Source organism: Procambarus clarkii, chromosome 35 (assembly GCF_040958095.1).
Source record: "Procambarus clarkii isolate CNS0578487 chromosome 35, FALCON_Pclarkii_2.0, whole genome shotgun sequence".
Taxonomy (NCBI): domain Eukaryota; kingdom Metazoa; phylum Arthropoda; class Malacostraca; order Decapoda; family Cambaridae; genus Procambarus; species Procambarus clarkii.
Window position 1 is genome coordinate 26940401 of NC_091184.1, and position 22165 is coordinate 26962565.

A 22165-nucleotide genomic window follows, 5' to 3' on the forward strand; every position below is an offset into this window, starting at 1 on the left:
TTCGAAAATCATAATTTGTGAGTGTAATGTAAAACAGTAAATTAATTTATTTATTGATTTATATATTTATTTATATATTTATTTATACACAGGAAGGTACATTGGGTTTGTGAGAATACATAGCATAGTACAGTAATTACAGTCTTGTAAAGCCACTAGTACGCGCAGCGTTTCGGGCAGGTCGTTAATCTAAAAGATAATATTAAGTAGGGAAATTGTATCAAAATTGATAATATTTCATCCATTTGGTACATGTATGTTTCTCATACTTTGAGTATACATTTGAGTTGATATATTTCAGTGTCAAAAGATAAATCTCATTAACTACTAAGGTGTCCAATTACGTCGAGCCGACCAATGACAGTACAGCTTGCGACAATGTGACGTCAACTGAAATTAGAAACGTGATTGGCTATTGAGTCGACCTGCTCATTGAGGCGCAACGGAACGTTATTTTGCCCCTAGAATTAGCCGAGTAGAGGTGTACAAGTTAGTGTTAGGGCGTGTTGTTACTCTGAGCTGGTACCCCGTTACCCTTTGGGGTCGCTAGGGCTGACAGACCCCTAGGTTACACTGTCACTCTGTACACCGTCCAAACGCACATAGGGGCAAAAATCTCTATTATTTTTTAGCTGGCGTATATACCCCCTGTTGTGGGGTATATATACTGCGATATTTGTAGTCCTGACTCATAATCAGTACTAAAATATATTTATAAATGTTTACGTACTGTATTGATTTGTAACATTGTAATGTATTTTTTCCCCAGGAGTCTTGAAGGACCGATGATTGGAGTCATACCGTGGCGAGCAGAAGGTGGTGGCAGATGTTGCAGTTGTGCTAGTTGAGTTACCAAGGTATGATGGGGCTATCCGGCACAAGGTAAATAGTTAGGCATAGTAATATTGTATTAGGATTAGCCTAATTTGGAGCCTAGTTTGGGCAATTGACGTTTGACCAGTCATTACTACAGCCCTATCAGGACCCCCATCAGTTTTGTTTTAAATATGAAAAGCTATGAGTTACGTTAAATAATAAGTGGTGTAAAAAGTTGTTAAAATAGTATAGAAATTGAGTGTGGAAGGAGGATGGTGGTGTTGCTTCGGGTAACTTTGCTGATTAAGAGTAGTGAATAAGTCGGTCGATAGGCTTTGGCCGCTGTCGCTATCGTGTAGTGTTATCCAACATTAAAGTGTTGTCCCCCCCCCCCCCCCCCACACTGTAAAGTGTTAGGGTTACAGTGGGTACATAATTTTACGTATGAGGGGGGAACCGTTGACAATGCGTAGCCTTCCTGTCCTCGTCGAAGGAAGTCGACAGTTAAATTTACCTAGAGTCGTTTGACGTAGATAGGTGATAAGTAAATGTTTAATGTTACTATTCAAATGTTACTACCATTATTAAGTGAAATTGTTTATAATGTTAAATATAGAGCATGAAATAAGCGCGACCTCCTTCGTAGGACAAAGATCTCATAGAAATCATATTGTTCAGCTTTATTTTTTATATGTAGGTGATAAGGTTCCGGTTGACTTGCGACCAATGGTTGATTAATTTCAACTCCAGATGTGAGCCTCGTGACAGTATTTCTTGTTTACTGTAGGTGGCTGGCGACGGTAGACGGGTGTAGGTGGTGGTTTTGTTGATATTGGTGTAATTGTGTAGTGAGCGGGATAGGGTGCGCTCCACCAGTGGTAGTGTAGGCAAAAGTGAAATAAAACATGTCAGTAAGTCACTTTTGTAACTTAAGGTTGAGCTTCAGTTATTGGTGCACGAGCTGTTGGTTATCATTGTGTAGCAGGAAGTATGTGGTGTGGAGTTGATTTTGTAGTGTTAATTGAGAATTGTGTAGTAGGAAGATATGATGTCTCATTTCCCTTGAACATTATCAGGCAATCTGTGGTGATATAGTTACCCCAATTACTACTGGTAGGTAATTATTGGGCAGTTAATGTTGTCTAGCCAGAACTGTAACAGAGACGGTGATTGGGGGAAGGGTGGATGATTATGCGCGATCACGAAACCCGAATAATTGTAAATTTCGTGTTTAGGTTCGGATTGTAGGTAAACACCCGAGATGGTGTTTTGAGTGTGGGGAAGGGTATTGTCATGGCTGCGCTTTGATGGTATTGTAAAGAAAAATAGCACTCGTCAGAGGTGCAAGACATGTTTTGGTATGTATTATAGTTTTCCCTCATTTAAAGTGAGTTAGACGTTGATAGACATATCAGATTGTAATATACAAATTGTTAGAGGTTTAATTATACCATTATACTAGAGCAAATGAAATGGTAGGGAAGAGAAAATTGTGTAAGGAGTTTGGACTAGAGTATTCATAAATAGATGGTTGTAGCCCTTAACATTTCGTATTAAGGTTAAATGGATGCATATTACGCATTATATTTCATGCAGATGAGCGTGTGGAGAGGTGCGGGCTTGGGGAAACAGCAATGGTGAAGTATGTATTTGTGAAGAAAGCATCATGGATGGAGGGCAACCAACGCCACACTGCAGAGTAATGGAAGAGGCTGTTACCTACAGGTGAGTGTGATATGTTCATTTCAACACATTCCTCCAAGAATTTAGTAACTTAGTGCATAACACCGAAATCCCAAGTAGTACTAAATGTAATATCATTCGTGAAATAATCATGTGGTGTACTTTGAGCATTAGACGTCATGAGACGCAGCCTTACTAGACGGAAGAGTTTTATTATATAATAAAAAGTAAATGGCTGGAAGTGAACATAGCGTGTGGAAGCTTTGGTGTGTGTGTGTATATATATGAATGGTACGCGGTATTCATCTATAGATGGTGAAATACTACACATGAAGAACAGGTCACACACTCGCAGCTCCCAGATAAGAGATTAAGCTTAGTTGATACACCCCCCCCCCCCAGTGTGTCTGTAAGGTGGAGTGGCGCTTTGTTTCATAACTCGAGTGCATGTCTCATTTCAAAAGTGGCCCATGAGGCAACACCCCCCCCCCCCCCCCACTCCTTACCAAGCTGTGTTGCTTTTGGAACAGTGCATGGCCGTGTATTTGAGATATTAATTGTGATAATGAATGTTTATCGTATATGAATGTTCGGAATCCTGAATACAATATAGTTTCGCAGGTGAGACGCTTGAGTACCGTAGACGTGGATACCATCGTGTGTAGTTACTCTAGGGACACAACCTCGAGCTGGTGAATGATCAAGTTTTTCTCTTCCATACAAGGTACGACAGAATTAAATATTGTTGTAAATGTGTATAGTGGAGAATCGTCGAGGATGTAATGTGATGGTTATTAGATAACCAGTGGGTTTGGAATTATTAATGTGCAGTATATATATATAATCGAGAAATAGGAGTCGCCTAGAATGCGTGTCCTTACAGAGGGGAGTAAATATGGGGTTTGGTCAAGGAAGGGGAACTATATAGTTGATGTATAGAAATAATGTTGGGTAATTGTTGAATCATAAAGGAATATAGTTGTATGGATTAATAAGTAAATATTTAAACTAGAATTACCTAAATTGCTAATATTTGTCTTAGGAGATTACAGCAATAGGTACCTAATTAGGAAGAATGTTTACGATAAGTAGCTAATATTGAAAGTAAAAGGTACGTAATTGCATCTTCATAGTTTTCTACAGTGTTGGTTTAAAATAGCATTGTATGTAGTGGTACCCAATATTGTAATCATGTACCCAATGGCAAAAACGTTACCATTGTGATCATTGCTGTGTTATGGGCTTTCCATTTGCTGTATGGTGCCTATTAATGTTAGTATAAATTACCAATCAAGCTGTCAATGCAATTTGAGCTTTAATATAGCAATGTGGTTTAATATACCTGTACCTACTAATCTCTCGTTGTGTTTGTTGTAATGTATCAATCATTGTATTAATTTCGCTAGAATTTAGGTACTTAAAATTATCTTAGATTAAGGACCTGGCCTAAAGGGTGCGCGTAGTTAATGGCCTTACAAGTGTAAATATCATGGTATGTATTGTAAGAACCGCAATGTACGTTTTTGTATATATAAATGTGATAGTACTTTGCCAATCTAGGAAATACAAAGTTTGTAATATATGGGAAACTACCGAAATGAAGAGAAATTGGTAATAGATATAAATGTCAAGCAGACGTGAAATTAGTGTTAGATCATTGACTAATTGACTTAACATAATCTAAACGCTGGCTATATAAAATTGTATATTATTGTCTTAGAGTTAGAATGTGTTATGCCTCACAATTTATTTATCTTTGACCCGCATGACGGGTCCAAGTTTCTTGCTGTTACCTTCGTTGGGCTTGCAACTAGGAATTGTTTCTCTGCAACTTATTATTAAAACTTATACATTGCCCCCGTGCATGTTTTATTAACTTCTTAAAACTGTTTTGTGTTAATAAATAAGTAACCTAGGTTGTGCTAGTTCCTGAGTTACAAGGCTCATGCCTTTGACTTTACGAAATGGTACACAATATTGTGTACCATTAAATTAGCAAAATGTAATATTGGAATTTATGGGGGTCACGCGATTTACTGTTAGTGGTTTCGCAATTGTTATTGTTTGCCATTAAGTTATAAAGTAACGCAGCTAGGCTGTGATAGGCGCGGAGTACGGGCCCCCCCCCACCCCCATTGCCTCTTGGTTTAAGATTACTGGCCCTGCATTTACGTTTAGTTACATCAGGTAACTATTCCCGGCAATTATGCAGCGTGTTGCTGCATGTGTTTATTTATTACTGGTTTACCTATTAACTTAAAAACGATAAGCATAATGATAAACATAACGATAAACATAACTGTAAAGTCAGGTAGGTTACGGTAGCTGCTGTGTCACAGGCCTGCGGTCCCTAGCTTTAATTTTTCATGGACTGTTATTTTCCATAAATTTCGTTAATTTATTAATTTTATGCGGTGTCAAGGTGCATGTTTCTTTGGTGGTTTTACATTTGTTTGTTTACTTAACTGAAAGGTGAAGCATAAGTTAGTCAGCTAGGATGTGCTAGACGCTGTCTTCGGGCCTCATGGCTGTCCCTTTTAAGTTTATCTTGGACTCATATTCTGATTAGTTCCGTCAGCAATTTATTGTTAGTTATGCATTGCTTCAGTGCATGTCATTTAATTACCGTTTTACACATACTTGTTTTCTTGACTTTGTAATGAGGTTAATAAGTACTGACAGGTAGGCAGTACCAGTTCCGTTTACCAGTAAACATTTCCAGTCGTTTTGTGTGGCCGTTGTAGGGGGAAAGAATGTGCAGCGTTCCGGGTGGTGTTTTATGGAGACATGTGTGGCGTCCCAGGCTGCTGGTTATCCGACGTGTTGTGTGCTCGGTGTAGGCCGGAAGATACTGGTGGTTGCGAGGCCGGTGGTTTATCGAGTCGTTTTTGTCTGCCCAATGTAGCCAGGAAAGTTGTGATAGCCACTGCCGTGTTAGGTGACTGCGTTCATGGGGTGGTCTCGAGCCAACGTTCTTCCTGTGATGAGTTAAGCCGGCGATGTTATTCGGGTATTATATTTATATTGGTAATATAAATATGCGGCCTTCCAGGCCGCTGGGTTATGCAGACGTTTTAGAATTAGGGATCCCTAGCGTTCCTGGTGTCCATTTCACTGCCTGAGATGGGCAGATCTTTAATTTGTTTGGGTAGTGTTGCTCGCAGATGCTCATTGACACTGAGACTAAGGTCATTTACGCCTCTTAAGGCATTTTCTTAGCCTAAGTATTCAGGTGTAACATGCTTTGGGAGGCTAACATACAATGGAGATCACTGTAAGGGACTCGGTTAGCATCGTTATAATGTGTGTTCGTGTCACTGTGGACGCAAGCATGTTGCAGTTGCGCCTTAAAACCTGTTTATTATAATTGAAATATGGTTTGATGTATATATTGAATTGATATTATGTACATAGTGGTCATATAAATAGTTAATGTTTGTTTTATATTATTGTATTTTAATAGTTTGAAATGAATGATTGCTAGATGCCTCCCCCTGGATTAAGTTCTGCCCTTGTCCCAGATACGGTAAGTGGCTCCCCCCCCCCCAAACGTTTTTTTACTTGTCTTGGCTTTTCCCGCTAAAGTTCTGCTCAGGTTGGTAGTTACCTTAGTTCGGTAGCGACTAGTTTCCTGGAAGATCTTTTTCTCTTCCCCTGTGGCAGTGTTCATTGTCAGTTTTCCCACAGGGTATCACCCTTGCTTTATCCATTAATGACTTTTGCCCAGTTCGCTTCTGGAAATGTCCGTCTCCTCTTAGAAACTAATTCCAGCAGTAGCCTTAAGGGGTAGGTACGTTGGCCGTCACGTTGATGGTGCATGGCCGTTTGTGCCCACCCTTACTGCTTTACTAATTGCAGAACCGAGTACGGAAGGCGCAGGAGGTACACCATTGATGAGCAAGGAAAAGGGATGGAGGGCGAGGGCAGACTACTGCGGCCATGCGTTCGACACATTCCTAGTTACAGCGGGCAGCCGCCGCGTTTGGCCTTTGGGGGTTCGGCGCCACTGGCCCTCGCGGCATTGGGGGTTTGGGCGGAGCACCGCCAATGTGATAAGCCTGGAGATAGCTTAGAAATATTGGCATGAATTGTAATTAGTGTAATTAAAATAATGCAAGTTTCATGTACTATCTATAGATGTTATTAATTTTAATTGATTTGTATTTTATAATTATAATGAATAATCATTATAATTCTTCGTTAATACTTTGTTATGCACTAGTCAATAATTAATAAATGTAATGATCAAATATTTTGAATGAATCAAATAGCTAATCATTATATAATAATAATAAAAGAAATTGTGTATAATATATACTAAATTAATGTATTATTTACCATTATAAAATCAATAAGTCCCCAATGTGAGGACGTTGTGCTTGAACCTCAGAAAATGAAGTTTCTAGTAGTGTTAGGTTTCAACGTTGTGTAGTGACTAATGTTGAAACAGGTTAGTCAAAGGGAATAGAGAAATAGCATATATATGAATAATACCTTTGATGTTTGTAACATTTTTGCTTTATCGTCACTTGCACAGTAGTGAGTGTGTTGAGAGTGTGTGTGAGAAAATCACGTATCTCCCGGAATGTGACGGACAGGGCAAAGATAGTTTTATTATGAATCGTTGCAGAAATTAGTGAGAATATTATGTGTGATCGTTAATGTGTTAAAATTGAGTGCGGTGGATGCACACTATTATACTCATAGATAGTACTATATTAACCTGAAATGTTAAATGGGATTGTTGTATTTGTAATCAGTGAATTTGTGCGGCGGTAATGGGTATAAATACCCTAAGGTAGTCTTGAATTTTTGTTCATGTTATTTGAGACAAGTTAACAAAATATTATTAAGTTTAATACATAAATAAGTTGACACTGGAAAGAACAAAGTTTCTATAGTTATTCATAAGTAGTGTAGCAGTTAAAAATATTTAGATGTGATATATCATTATGATAGAGTATACCTGGGAGTTACAAGAATATTGCCCCAAGATTGTAACATTTATATGGTGTGCTTACTATATTAAACAGGAATCTTGTATTTGTAGTAAGTGAATTTGTGTGCCCCCTTGAGGTTCTGCAAGCAGAGGGGAGTAGAAATACCCTAAAGTACTGTATCCCTTTGAGATGTAATTAATATTTTCTCACTAAACATTGTTAAAAACAACCTTCAATTCAACTATCTCTTTTGTTATGTTTAGTGACACGTACATATAAACCTGGTTGGATGGAAATTGAACGTTGTGTGAAAATTTGAAAGACGTTTGAAAGACACTGAAGACGTTTCGGAGAATATGTATTCCGAAAAAGAATATTCCATTTGTCAATTATAATTATTATATTTACCCATACATGAATATTAAAGAATAGTTGTGAAAAACATGAATAATAAATTTATAATATAGAAATGAATATTGAAATCAATAGTATTAAAATATTGTTTAAAATAAAAAATATAGTTTAGAGGATTAATAATGAATATTTGGTTATGAAGAATAGTAATCTGTAATATTGAAGAATATTCTTCAATATTGAAGGAGAATATTCTTCAATATTGAAGAATATTCTTCAATATTGAAGAATATTCTTCAAAGAATATTCTCCTTCAATATTGAAGAATATTCTTCAATATTGAAGAATATTCTCCTTCAATATTGAAGAATAATCTTCAATATTGAAGAATATTCTTCAATATTGAAGAATATTCTTCAATATTGAAGAATATTCTTCAATATTGAAGAATATTCTTCAATATTGAAGAATATTCTTCAATATTTATTATTCAATATTGAAGAATATTCTTCAAAGAATATTGAAGAATATTCTTCAATATTGAAGAATATTCTTCAATATTGAAGATTATTCTTCAATATTGAAGATTATTCTTCATCTTCAATATTGAAGAATAATCTTCAATATTGAAGAATAATCTTCAATATTGAAGAATAATCTTCAATATTGAAGAATAATCTTCAATATTGAAGAATATTCTTCAATATTGAAGAATATTCTCCTTCAATATTGAAGAATATTCTTCAATATTGAAGAATATTCTTCAATATTGAAGAATATTCTCCTTCAATATTGAAGAATATTCTTCAATATTGAAGAATAATCTTCAATATTGAAGAATAATCTTCAATATTGAAGAATAATCTTCAATATTGAAGAATATTCTTCAATATTGAAGAATATTCTTCAATATTGAAGAATATTCTTCAATATTGAAGAATATTCTTCAATATTGAAGAATATTCTTCAATATTGAAGAATATTCTTCAATATTGAAGGAGAATATTCTTTGAAGAATATTCTTCAATATTGAAGAATATTCTTCAATATTGAAGAATATTCTTCAATATTGAAGAATATTCTCCTTCAATATTGAAGAATATTCTCCTTCAATATTGAAGAATATTCTTCAATATTGAAGAATATTCTTCAATATTGAAGAATATTCTCCTTCAATATTGAAGAATATTCTTCAATATTGAAGAATAATCTTCAATATTGAAGAATAATCTTCAATATTGAAGAATAATCTTCAATATTGAAGAATATTCTTCAATATTGAAGAATATTCTTCAATATTGAAGAATATTCTTCAATATTGAAGAATATTCTTCAATATTGAAGAATATTCTTCAATATTGAAGAATATTCTTCAATATTGAAGAATATTCTTCAATATTGAAGAATATTCTTCAATATTGAAGAATATTCTTCAATATTGAAGAATATTCTTCAATATTGAAGAATATTCTTCAATATTGAAGAATATTCTTCAATATTGAAGAATATTCTTCAATATTGAAGAATATTCTTCAATATTTAGTCTTCAATATTGAACAATATTCTTCAATATTGAAGATTATTCTTCAATATTGAAGATTATTATTCAATATTGAAGATTATTATTCAATATTGAAGAATATTCTTCAATATTGAATAATATTCTTCAATATTGAATAATAAATATTGAAGAATATTCTTCAATATTGAAGAATATTCTTCAATATTGAATAATAATCTTCAATATTGAATAATAATCTTCAATATTGAAGAATATTCTTCAATATTGAATAATAATCTTCAATATTGAATAATAATCTTCAATATTGAAGATTATTATTCAATATTGAAGATTATTATTCAATATTGAAGATTATTATTCAATATTGAAGAATATTCTTCAATATTGAAGATTATTATTCAATATTGAAGATTATTATTCAATATTGAAGAATATTCTTCAATATTGAAGAATATTCTTCAATATTGAATAATATTCTTCAATATTGAATAATAAATATTGAAGAATATTCTTCAATATTGAAGGAGAATATTCTTCAATATTGAAGATTATTCTTCAATATTGAAGAATATTCTTCAATATTGAAGAATATTCTTCAATATTGAAGAATATTCTTCAATATTGAAGAATATTCTTCAATATTGAAGAATATTCTTCAATATTGAAGAATAATCTTCAATATTGAAGAATATTCTTCAATATTGAAGAATATTCTTCAATATTGAAGAATATTCTTCAATATTGAAGAATATTCTTCAATATGGAAGAATATTCTTCAATATTGAAGAATATTCTTCAATATTGAAGAATATTCTTCAATATGGAAGAATATTCTTCAATATTGAAGATTATTCTTCAATATTGAAGAATATTCTTCAATATTGAAGATTATTCTTCAATATTGAAGATTATTCTTCATCTTCAATATTGAAGAATAATCTTCAATATTGAAGAATAATCTTGAATATTGAAGAATAATCTTCAATATTGAAGAATATTCTTCAATATTGAAGAATATTCTCCTTCAATATTGAAGAATATTCTTCAATATTGAAGAATATTCTCCTTCAATATTGAAGAATATTCTTCAATATTGAAGAATAATCTTCAATATTGAAGAATAATCTTCAATATTGAAGAATATTCTTCAATATTGAAGAATATTCTTCAATATTGAAGAATAATCTTCAATATTGAAGAATATTCTTCAATATTGAAGAATATTCTTCAATATTGAAGAATATTCTTCAATATTGAAGAATATTCTTCAATATGGAAGAATATTCTTCAATATTGAAGAATATTCTTCAATATTTAAGAATATTCTTCAATATTGAAGAATATTCTTCAATATTGAAGACTAAATATTGAAGAATATTCTTCAATATTGAAGAATATTCTTAAATATTGAAGAATATTCTTCAATATTGAAGAATATTCTTCAATATTGAAGAATATTCTTCAATATTGAAGAATATTCTTCAAAGAATATTCTCCTTCAATATTGAAGAATATTCTTCAATATTGAAGAATAATCTTCAATATTGAAGAATAATCTTCAATATTGAAGAATAATCTTCAATATTGAAGAATATTCTTCAATATTGAAGAATATTCTCCTTCAATATTGAAGAATATTCTTCAATATTGAAGAATATTCTCCTTCAATATTGAAGAATATTCTTCAATATTGAAGAATAATCTTCAATATTGAAGAATAATCTTCAATATTGAAGAATAATCTTCAATATTGAAGAATATTCTTCAATATTGAAGAATATTCTTCAATATTGAAGAATATTCTTCAATATTGAAGAATATTCTTCAATATTGAAGGAGAATATTCTTTGAAGAATATTCTTCAATATTGAAGAATATTGTTCAATATTGAAGAATATTCTTCAATATTGAAGAATATTCTTCAATATTTAAGAATATTCTTCAATATTGAAGAATATTCTTCAATATTTAGTCTTCAATATTGAAGAATATTCTTCAATATTGAAGAATATTCTTCAATATTGAAGAATATTCTTAAATATTGAAGAATATTCTTAAATATTGAAGAATATTCTTCAATATTGAAGAATATTCTTCAATATTGAACAATATTCTTCAATATTGAAGAATATTCTTCAATATTGAAGAATAATCTTCAATATTGAAGAATATTCTTCAATATTGAAGATTATTCTTCATCTTCAATATTGAAGAATAATCTTCAATATTGAAGAATAATCTTCAATATTGAAGAATATTCTTCAATATTGAAGAATATTCTTCAATATTGAAGGAGAATATTCTTTGAAGAATATTCTTCAATATTGAAGAATATTCTTCAATATTGAAGAATATTCTTCAATATTGAAGAATATTCTTCAATATTGAAGAATATTCTTCAATATTGAAGAATATTCTTCAATATTGAAGAATATTCTTCAATATTGAAGAATAATCTTCAATATTGAAGAATATTCTTCAATATTGAATAATAATCTTCAATATTGAATAATAATCTTCAATATTGAATAATAATCTTCAATATTGAAGAATATTCTTCAATATTGAAGAATATTCTTCAATATTGAAGAATATTGTTCAATATTGAAGAATATTCTTCAATATTGAAGAATATTCTTCAATATTTAAGAATATTCTTCAATATTGAAGAATATTCTTCAATATTGAAGACTAAATATTGAAGAATATTCTTAAATATTGAAGAATATTCTTCAATATTGAAGAATATTCTTCAATATTGAAGAATATTCTTCAATATTGAAGAATATTCTTCAAAGAATATTCTCCTTCAATATTGAAGAATATTCTTCAATATTTATTCTTCAATATTGAAGAATATTCTTCAATATTGAATAATAAATATTGAAGATTAATCTTCAATATTGAAGAATATTCTTCAACATTGAAGATTATTCTTCAATATTGAAGAATATTCTTCAATATTGAAGATCATTATTCAATATTGAAGATTATTATTCAATATTGAAGATTATTATTCAATATTGAAGAATATTCTTCAATATTGAAGATTATTCTTCAATATTGAAGAATATTCTTCAATATTGAAGAATATTCTTCAATATTGAAGATTATTCTTCAATATTGAAGATTATTCTTCATCTTCAATATTGAAGAATAATCTTCAATATTGAAGAATAATCTTCAATATTGAAGAATAATCTTCAATATTGAAGAATATTCTTCAATATTGAAGAATATTCTTCAATATTGAAGAATATTCTTCAATATTGAAGAATATTCTTCAATATTGAAGGAGAATATTCTTTGAAGAATATTCTTCAATATTGAAGAATATTCTTCAATATTGAAGAATATTCTTCAATATTGAAGAATATTCTTCAATATTGAAGAATATTCTTCAATATTGAAGAATATTCTTCAATATTGAAGAATATTCTTCAATATTGAAGAATAATCTTCAATATTGAAGAATATTCTTCAATATTGAAGAATATTCTTCAATATTGAAGAATATTCTTCAATATTGAAGAATATTCTTCAATATGGAAGAATATTCTTCAATATTTAAGAATATTCTTCAATATTGAAGAATATTCTTCAATATTGAAGACTAAATATTGAAGAATATTCTTCAATATTGAAGAATATTCTTAAATATTGAAGAATATTCTTCAATATTGAAGAATATTCTTCAATATTGAAGAATATTCTTCAATATTGAAGAATATTCTTCAAAGAATATTCTCCTTCAATATTGAAGAATATTCTTCAATATTGAAGAATAATCTTCAATATTGAAGAATAATCTTCAATATTGAAGAATAATCTTCAATATTGAAGAATATTCTTCAATATTGAAGAATATTCTCCTTCAATATTGAAGAATATTCTTCAATATTGAAGAATATTCTCCTTCAATATTGAAGAATATTCTTCAATATTGAAGAATAATCTTCAATATTGAAGAATAATCTTCAATATTGAAGAATAATCTTCAATATTGAAGAATAATCTTCAATATTGAAGAATATTCTTCAATATTGAAGAATATTCTTCAATATTGAAGAATATTCTTCAATATTGAAGAATATTCTTCAATATTGAAGGAGAATATTCTTTGAAGAATATTCTTCAATATTGAAGAATATTGTTCAATATTGAAGAATATTGTTCAATATTGAAGAATATTCTTCAATATTGAAGAATATTCTTCAATATTTAAGAATATTCTTCAATATTGAAGAATATTCTTCAATATTTAGTCTTCAATATTGAAGAATATTCTTCAATATTGAAGAATATTCTTCAATATTGAAGAATATTCTTAAATATTGAAGAATATTCTTAAATATTGAAGAATATTCTTCAATATTGAAGAATATTCTTCAATATTGAACAATATTCTTCAATATTGAAGAATATTCTTCAATATTGAAGAATAATCTTCAATATTGAAGAATATTCTTCAATATTGAAGATTATTCTTCATCTTCAATATTGAAGAATAATCTTCAATATTGAAGAATAATCTTCAATATTGAAGAATATTCTTCAATATTGAAGAATATTCTTCAATATTGAAGGAGAATATTCTTTGAAGAATATTCTTCAATATTGAAGAATATTCTTCAATATTGAAGAATATTCTTCAATATTGAAGAATATTCTTCAATATTGAAGAATATTCTTCAATATTGAAGAATATTCTTCAATATTGAAGAATATTCTTCAATATTGAAGAATAATCTTCAATATTGAAGAATATTCTTCAATATTGAATAATAATCTTCAATATTGAATAATAATCTTCAATATTGAATAATAATCTTCAATATTGAAGAATATTCTTCAATATTGAAGAATATTCTTCAATATTGAAGAATATTGTTCAATATTGAAGAATATTCTTCAATATTGAAGAATATTCTTCAATATTTAAGAATATTCTTCAATATTGAAGAATATTCTTCAATATTGAAGACTAAATATTGAAGAATATTCTTCAATATTGAAGAATATTCTTAAATATTGAAGAATATTCTTCAATATTGAAGAATATTCTTCAATATTGAAGAATATTCTTCAATATTGAAGAATATTCTTCAAAGAATATTCTCCTTCAATATTGAAGAATATTCTTCAATATTGAAGAATATTCTTCAATATTTATTCTTCAATATTGAAGAATATTCTTCAATATTGAATAATAAATATTGAAGATTAATCTTCAATATTGAAGAATATTCTTCAACATTGAAGATTATTCTTCAATATTGAAGAATATTCTTCAATATTGAAGATCATTATTCAATATTGAAGATTATTATTCAATATTGAAGATTATTATTCAATATTGAAGAATATTCTTCAATATTGAAGATTATTCTTCAATATTGAAGAATATTCTTCAATATTGAAGAATATTCTTCAATATTGAAGATTATTCTTCAATATTGAAGATTATTCTTCATCTTCAATATTGAAGAATAATCTTCAATATTGAAGAATAATCTTCAATATTGAAGAATAATCTTCAATATTGAAGAATATTCTTCAATATTGAAGAATATTCTTCAATATTGAAGAATATTCTTCAATATTGAAGAATATTCTTCAATATTGAAGAATATTCTTCAATATTGAAGGAGAATATTCTTTGAAGAATATTCTTCAATATTGAAGAATATTCTTCAATATTGAAGAATATTCTTCAATATTGAAGAATATTCTTCAATATTGAAGATTATTCTTCAATATTGAAGAATATTCTTCAATATTGAAGAATATTCTTCAATATTGAAGATTATTCTTCAATATTGAAGATTATTCTTCATCTTCAATATTGAAGAATAATCTTCAATATTGAAGAATAATCTTCAATATTGAAGAATATTCTTCAATATTGAAGAATATTCTTCAATATTGAAGAATATTCTTCAATATTGAAGAATATTCTTCAATATTGAAGGAGAATATTCTTTGAAGAATATTCTTCAATATTGAAGAATATTCTTCAATATTGAAGAATATTCTTCAATATTGAAGGAGAATATTCTTTGAAGAATATTCTTCAATATTGAAGAATATTCTTCAATATTGAAGAATATTCTTTAATATTGAAGAATATTCTTCAATATTGAAGAATATTCTTCAATATTGAAGAATATTCTTCAATATTGAAGAATATTCTTCAATATTGAAGAATAATCTTCAATATTGAAGAATATTCTCCTTCAATATTGAAGAATATTCTTCAATATTTATTATTCAATATTGAAGAATATTATTCAATATTGAATATTCTTCAATATTGAAGAATATTCTTCAATATTGAAGAATATTCTTCAATATTGAATAATAATCTTCAATATTGAATAATAATCTTCAATATTGAATAATAATCTTCAATATTGAAGAATATTCTTCAATATTGAAAAATATTCAATATTGAATAATATTCTTCAATATTGAATAATAAATATTAAAGAATATTCTTCAATATTGAAGATTATTCTTCAATATTGAAGAATATTCTTCAATATTGAAGAATATTCTTCAATATTGAAGATTAATATTGAAGAATATTCTTCAATATTGAAGAATAATATTGAAGAATATTCTTCAATATTGAATAATATTCTTCAATATTGAATAATAAATATTGAAGAATATTCTTCAATATTGAAGGAGAATATTCTTCAATATTGAAGGAGAATATTCTTCAATATTCTTTGAAGAATATTCTTCAATATTGAATAATAAATATTGAAGAATATTCTTCAATATTGAAGAATATTCTTCAATATTTATTCTTCAATATTGAAGAATATTCTTCAATATTGAAGATTATTCTTCAATATTTATTATTCAAATATTGAAGAATAATCTTCAATATTGAAGAATATTCTTCAATATTTATTATTCAATATTGAAGAATATTATTCAATATTGAAGAATATTATTCAATATTGAAGAATAATCTTCAATATTGAAGAATAATCTTCAATATTGAAGAATATTCTCCTTCAATATTGAAGAATATTCTTCAATATTTATTATTCAATATTGAAGAATATTATTCAATATTGAATATTCTTCAATATTGAAGAATATTCTTCAATATTGAAGAATATTCTTCAATATTGAATAATAATCTTCAATATTGAATAATAATCTTCAATATTGAATAATAATCTTCAATATTGAAGAATATTCTTCAATATTGAAGAATATTCAATATTGAATAATATTCTTCAATATTGAATAATAAATATTAAAGAATATTCTTAAATATTGAAGAATATTCTTCAATATTGAAGATTATTCTTCAATATTGAAGAAGAATAATCTTCAATATTGAAAAATAATCTTCAGTATTGAAGATTATTCTTGAATATTGAAGATTATTCTTCTTCAATATTGAAGATTAATATTAAATATTGAAGAATATTCTTAAATATTGAATATTATTCTTCAATACTGAATATTATTCTTCAATATTGAAGATTATTCTTCTTCAATATTCAAGAATATTCTTCAATATTGAAGAATATTTTTGAATATTGAAGAATATTCTTCAATATTGAAGAATATTCTTCAATATTCAAGAATATTCTTCAATATTGAAGAATATTCTTCAATATTGAAGAATATTCTTCAATATTGAAGAATATTCTTCAATATTGAAGGAGAATATTCTTTGAAGAATATTCTTCAATATTGAAGAATATTCTTCAATATTGAAGAATATTCTTCAATATTGAAGAATATTCTTCAATATTGAAGAATATTCTTCAATATTTAAGAATATTCTTCAATATTGAAGAATAATCTTCAATATTGAAGAATAATCTTCAATATTGAAGAATATTCTTCAATATTGAAGAATATTCTTCAATATTGAAGAATATTCTTCAATATTGAAGAATATTCTTCAATATTGAAGGAGAATATTCTTTGAAGAATATTCTTCAATATTGAAGAATATTCTTCAATATTGAAGAATATTCTTCAATATTGAAGAATATTCTTCAATATTGAAGAATATTCTTCAATATTGAAGAATATTCTTCAATATTGAAGGAGAATATTCTTTGAAGAATATTCTTCAATATTGAAGAATATTCTTCAATATTGAAGAATATTCTTCAATATTGAAGAATATTCTTCAATATTGAAGAATATTCTTCAATATTGAAGAATATTCTTCAATATTGAAGAATATTCTTCAATATTGAAGAATATTCTTCAATATTTAAGAATATTCTTCAATATTGAAGAATAATCTTCAATATTGAAGAATATTCTCCTTCAATATTGAAGAATATTCTTCAATATTTATTATTCAATATTGAAGAATATTATTCAATATTGAATATTCTTCAATATTGAAGAATATTCTTCAATATTGAAGAATATTCTTCAATATTGAATAATAATCTTCAATATTGAATAATAATCTTCAATATTGAATAATAATCTTCAATATTGAAGAATATTCTTCAATATTGAAAAATATTCAATATTGAATAATATTCTTCAATATTGAATAATAAATATTAAAGAATATTCTTCAATATTGAAGATTATTCTTCAATATTTATTATTCAAATATTGAAGAATAATCTTCAATATTGAAGAATATTCTTCAATATTTATTATTCAATATTGAAGAATATTATTCAATATTGAATATTCTTCAATATTGAAGAATATTATTCAATATTGAATATTCTTCAATATTGAAGAATATTCTTCAATATTGAAGAATATTCTTCAATATTGAAGAATATTCTTCAATATTGAATAATAATCTTCAATATTGAATAATAATCTTCAATATTGAATAATAATCTTCAATATTGAATAATAATCTTCAATATTGAAGAATATTCTTTAATATTGAAGAATATTCTTCAATATTGAAGAATATTCTTCAATATTGAAGAATATTCTTCAATATTGAAGATTATTCTTCAATATGGAAAAATAATCTTCAATATGGAAGATTAATCTTCAATATTGAAGAATATTCTTCTTCAATATTGAAGATTATTCTTCTTCAATATTATTCTTCAATATTGAAGAATATTCTTCAATATTGAAGAATATTATTCTTCAATATTGAAGATTAATCTTCAATATTGAAGAATAATCTTCAATATTGAAGATTATTCTTCAATATTGAAGATTATTCTTCAATATTGAAGAATATTCTTCAATATTGAAGAATATTCTTCAATATTGAAGATTAATATTGAAGAATATTCTTCAATATTGAAGAATAATATTGAAGAATATTCTTCAATATTGAATAATATTCTTCAATATTGAATAATAAATATTGAAGAATATTCTTCAATATTGAAGGAGAATATTCTTCAATATTCTTTGAAGAATATTCTTCAATATTGAATAATAAATATTGAAGAATATTCTTCAATATTGAAGAATATTCTTCAATATTTATTCTTCAATATTGAAGAATATTCTTCAATATTGAAGATTATTCTTCAATATTTATTATTCAAATATTGAAGAATAATCTTCAATATTGAAGAATATTCTTCAATATTTATTATTCAATATTGAAGAATATTATTCAATATTGAAGAATATTATTCAATATTGAAGAATAATCTTCAATATTGAAGAATAATCTTCAATATTGAAGAATATTCTCCTTCAATATTGAAGAATATTCTTCAATATTTATTATTCAATATTGAAGAATATTATTCAATATTGAATATTCTTCAATATTGAAGAATATTCTTCAATATTGAAGAATATTCTTCAATATTGAATAATAATCTTCAATATTGAATAATAATCTTCAATATTGAATAATAATCTTCAATATTGAAGAATATTCTTCAATATTGAAGAATATTCAATATTGAATAATATTCTTCAATATTGAATAATAAATATTAAAGAATATTCTTCAATATTGAAGATTATTCTTCAATATTTATTAATCAAATATTGAAGAATAATCTTCAATATTGAAGAATATTCTTCAATATTTATTATTCAATATTGAAGAATATTATTCAATATTGAATATTCTTCAATATTGAAGAATATTCTTGAATATTGAAGAATATTCTTCAATATTGAAGAATATTCTTCAATATTGAAGAATATTCTTCAATATCGAAGAATATTCTTCAATATTGAAGATTATTCTTCAATATCGAAGAATATTCTTAAATATTGAAGAATATTCTTCAATATTGAAGATTATTCTTCAATATTGAAGAAGAATAATCTTCAATATTGAAAAATAATCTTCAGTATTGAAGATTATTCTTGAATATTGAAGATTATTCTTCTTCAATATTGAAGATTAATATTAAATATTGAAGAATATTCTTAAATATTGAATATTATTCTTCAATACTGAATATTATTCTTCAATATTGAAGATTATTCTTCTTCAATATTCAAGAATATTCTTCAATATTGAAGAATATTTTTGAATATTGAAGAATATTCTTCAATATTGAAGAATATTCTTCAATATTCAAGAATATTCTTCAATATTCAAGAATATTCTTCAATATTGAAGAATAATCTTCAATACTGAAGATTATTCTTCAATATTGAAGAATAATCTTCAATATCAAAGAATATTCTTGAATATTGAAGAATATTCTTCAATATTGAAGAATAATATTCAATATTGAAGAATAATATTCAATAATCTTAAATATTGAAGAATATTCTTCAATATTTAATATTAATCTTCAATATTGAAGAATATTCTTCAATATTTAAGATTATTGAATATTATTCTTCAATATTGAAGAATATTCTTCAATATTCAAGAATATTCTTCGATATTGAAGATTATTCTTCAATATTGAATATTAATCTTCAATATTGAAGAAGAATATTCTTCAATATTCAAGAATATTCTTCGATATTGAAGATTATTCTTCAATATTGAAGATTATTCTTCAATATTGAAGATTATTCTTCGATATTGAAGATTATTCTTCAATATTGAAGAATATTCTTCAATATTGAATATTATTCTTCAATATTGAAGAATATTCTTCAATACTGAATATTATTCTTCAATATTGAATATTATTCTTCAATACTGAATAGTATTCTTCAATATTGAATATTATTCTTCAATATTGAAGAATATTCTTCAATATTGAAGAATATTCTTCTTCAATATTGAAGAATAATCTTCACTATTGAAGAATATTCTTCAATATTGAAGAATATTCTTCAATATTGAAGAATATTCTTCGATATTGAAGATTATTCTTCAATATTGAATATTAATCTTCAATATTGAAGATTATTCTTCTTCAATATTGAAGAATAATCTTCAGTATTGAAGAATAATCTTCAATATTGAAGAATAATCTTCAATATTGAGGAATATTCTTCAATATTGAAGAATATTCTTCAATATTGAAGAATAATCAATAATATTCAATCAATATTGAAGAATATTCAATAATATTCTTCAATATTGAAGAATATTCTTCAATATTGAAGAAGAATAATCTTCAATATTGAAGAAGAATATTCTTCAATATTGAAGATTAATCTTCCATATTGAAGATTATTTTTCCATATTGAAGAATAATCTTCAATATTGAAGAATATTCTTCAATATTATTATTCTTCAATATTGAAGAATATTCTTCAATATTGAAGATTATTCTTCAATATTGAAGATTAATCTTCAATATTGAAGAATATTCTTCAATATTGAAGAATATTCTTCAATATTGAAGAATATTCTTCAATATTGAAGAATATTCTTCAATATTGAAGATTATTATTCTTCAATATTGAAGAATAATAATCTTCAATATTAAAGAATATTCTTCAATATTGAAGAATAATATGGAAGAATATTCTTCAATATTGAAGAAGAACAATATTGAAGAATATTCTTCTTCAATATTGAAGATTATTCTTCTTCAATATTGAAGAATATTCTTCCATATTATTCTTCAATATTGAAGAATATTCTTTAATATTGAAGATTATTATTCTTCAATATTGAAGAATAATAATCTTCAATATTGAAGAATATTCTTCAATATTGAAGAATATTCTTCAATATTGAAGAATATTCTTCAATATTGAAGAATATTCTTCAATATTGAAGATTAATCTTCAATATTGAAGAATAATCTTCAATATTGAAGAATATTCTTCAATATTGAAGAATAATAATATTGAAGAATATTCTTCAATATTGAAGATTATTCTTCAATATGGAAAAATAATCTTCAATATGGAAGATTAATCTTCAATATTGAAGAATATTCTTCTTCAATATTGAAGATTATTCTTCTTCAATATTGAAGATTATTCTTCTTCAATATTGAAGAATATTCTTCAATATTGAAGAATATTATTGAATATTCTTCAATATTGATTGAATATTATTGATTATTCTTCAATATTGAAGAATATTCTTCAATATTGAAGAATATTCCTCAATATTGAAGATTATTCTTCAATATTGAAGATTATTCTTCAATACTGAAGATTATTCTTCAATATTGAAGAAGAATAATCTTCAATATTGAAGATTAATATTCAATATTGAAGAATAATCTTCAATATCGAAGAATATTCTTCAATATTGAAGATTATTCTTCAATATTGAAGAATAATCTTCAATATTGAAGAATATTCTTCAATATTGAAGAATAATCTTCAATATTGAAGAATATTCAATAATATTCTTCAATATTGAAGAATATTTCTCAATCTTCAATCTTTGGCGGCTTTGTTTACAACTGTTAAACAGTTAATGAGGTCCGAAGCACTAGGAGGCTGATTATAACATTAACAACAGTTG

At 26.2% G+C, this 22165-nt stretch overlaps 1 long non-coding RNA gene across 2 annotated transcripts; it reads left to right on the forward strand.

Annotated features, from left to right (window-relative positions):
* Positions 1–451: 451 nt before the first annotated feature.
* On the forward strand, positions 452–7548 carry LOC123763436 (uncharacterized). Of its 2 annotated transcripts, none has more exons than XR_011230435.1 (5): positions 452–658; positions 770–857; positions 2413–2541; positions 3113–3223; positions 6358–7548. It is a non-coding gene; the product is annotated as an uncharacterized lncRNA (long non-coding RNA). The 2 variants fall into 2 exon arrangements; XR_011230436.1 differs by having other exon boundaries at positions 3121–3223.
* Positions 7549–22165: the final 14617 nt, after the last annotated feature.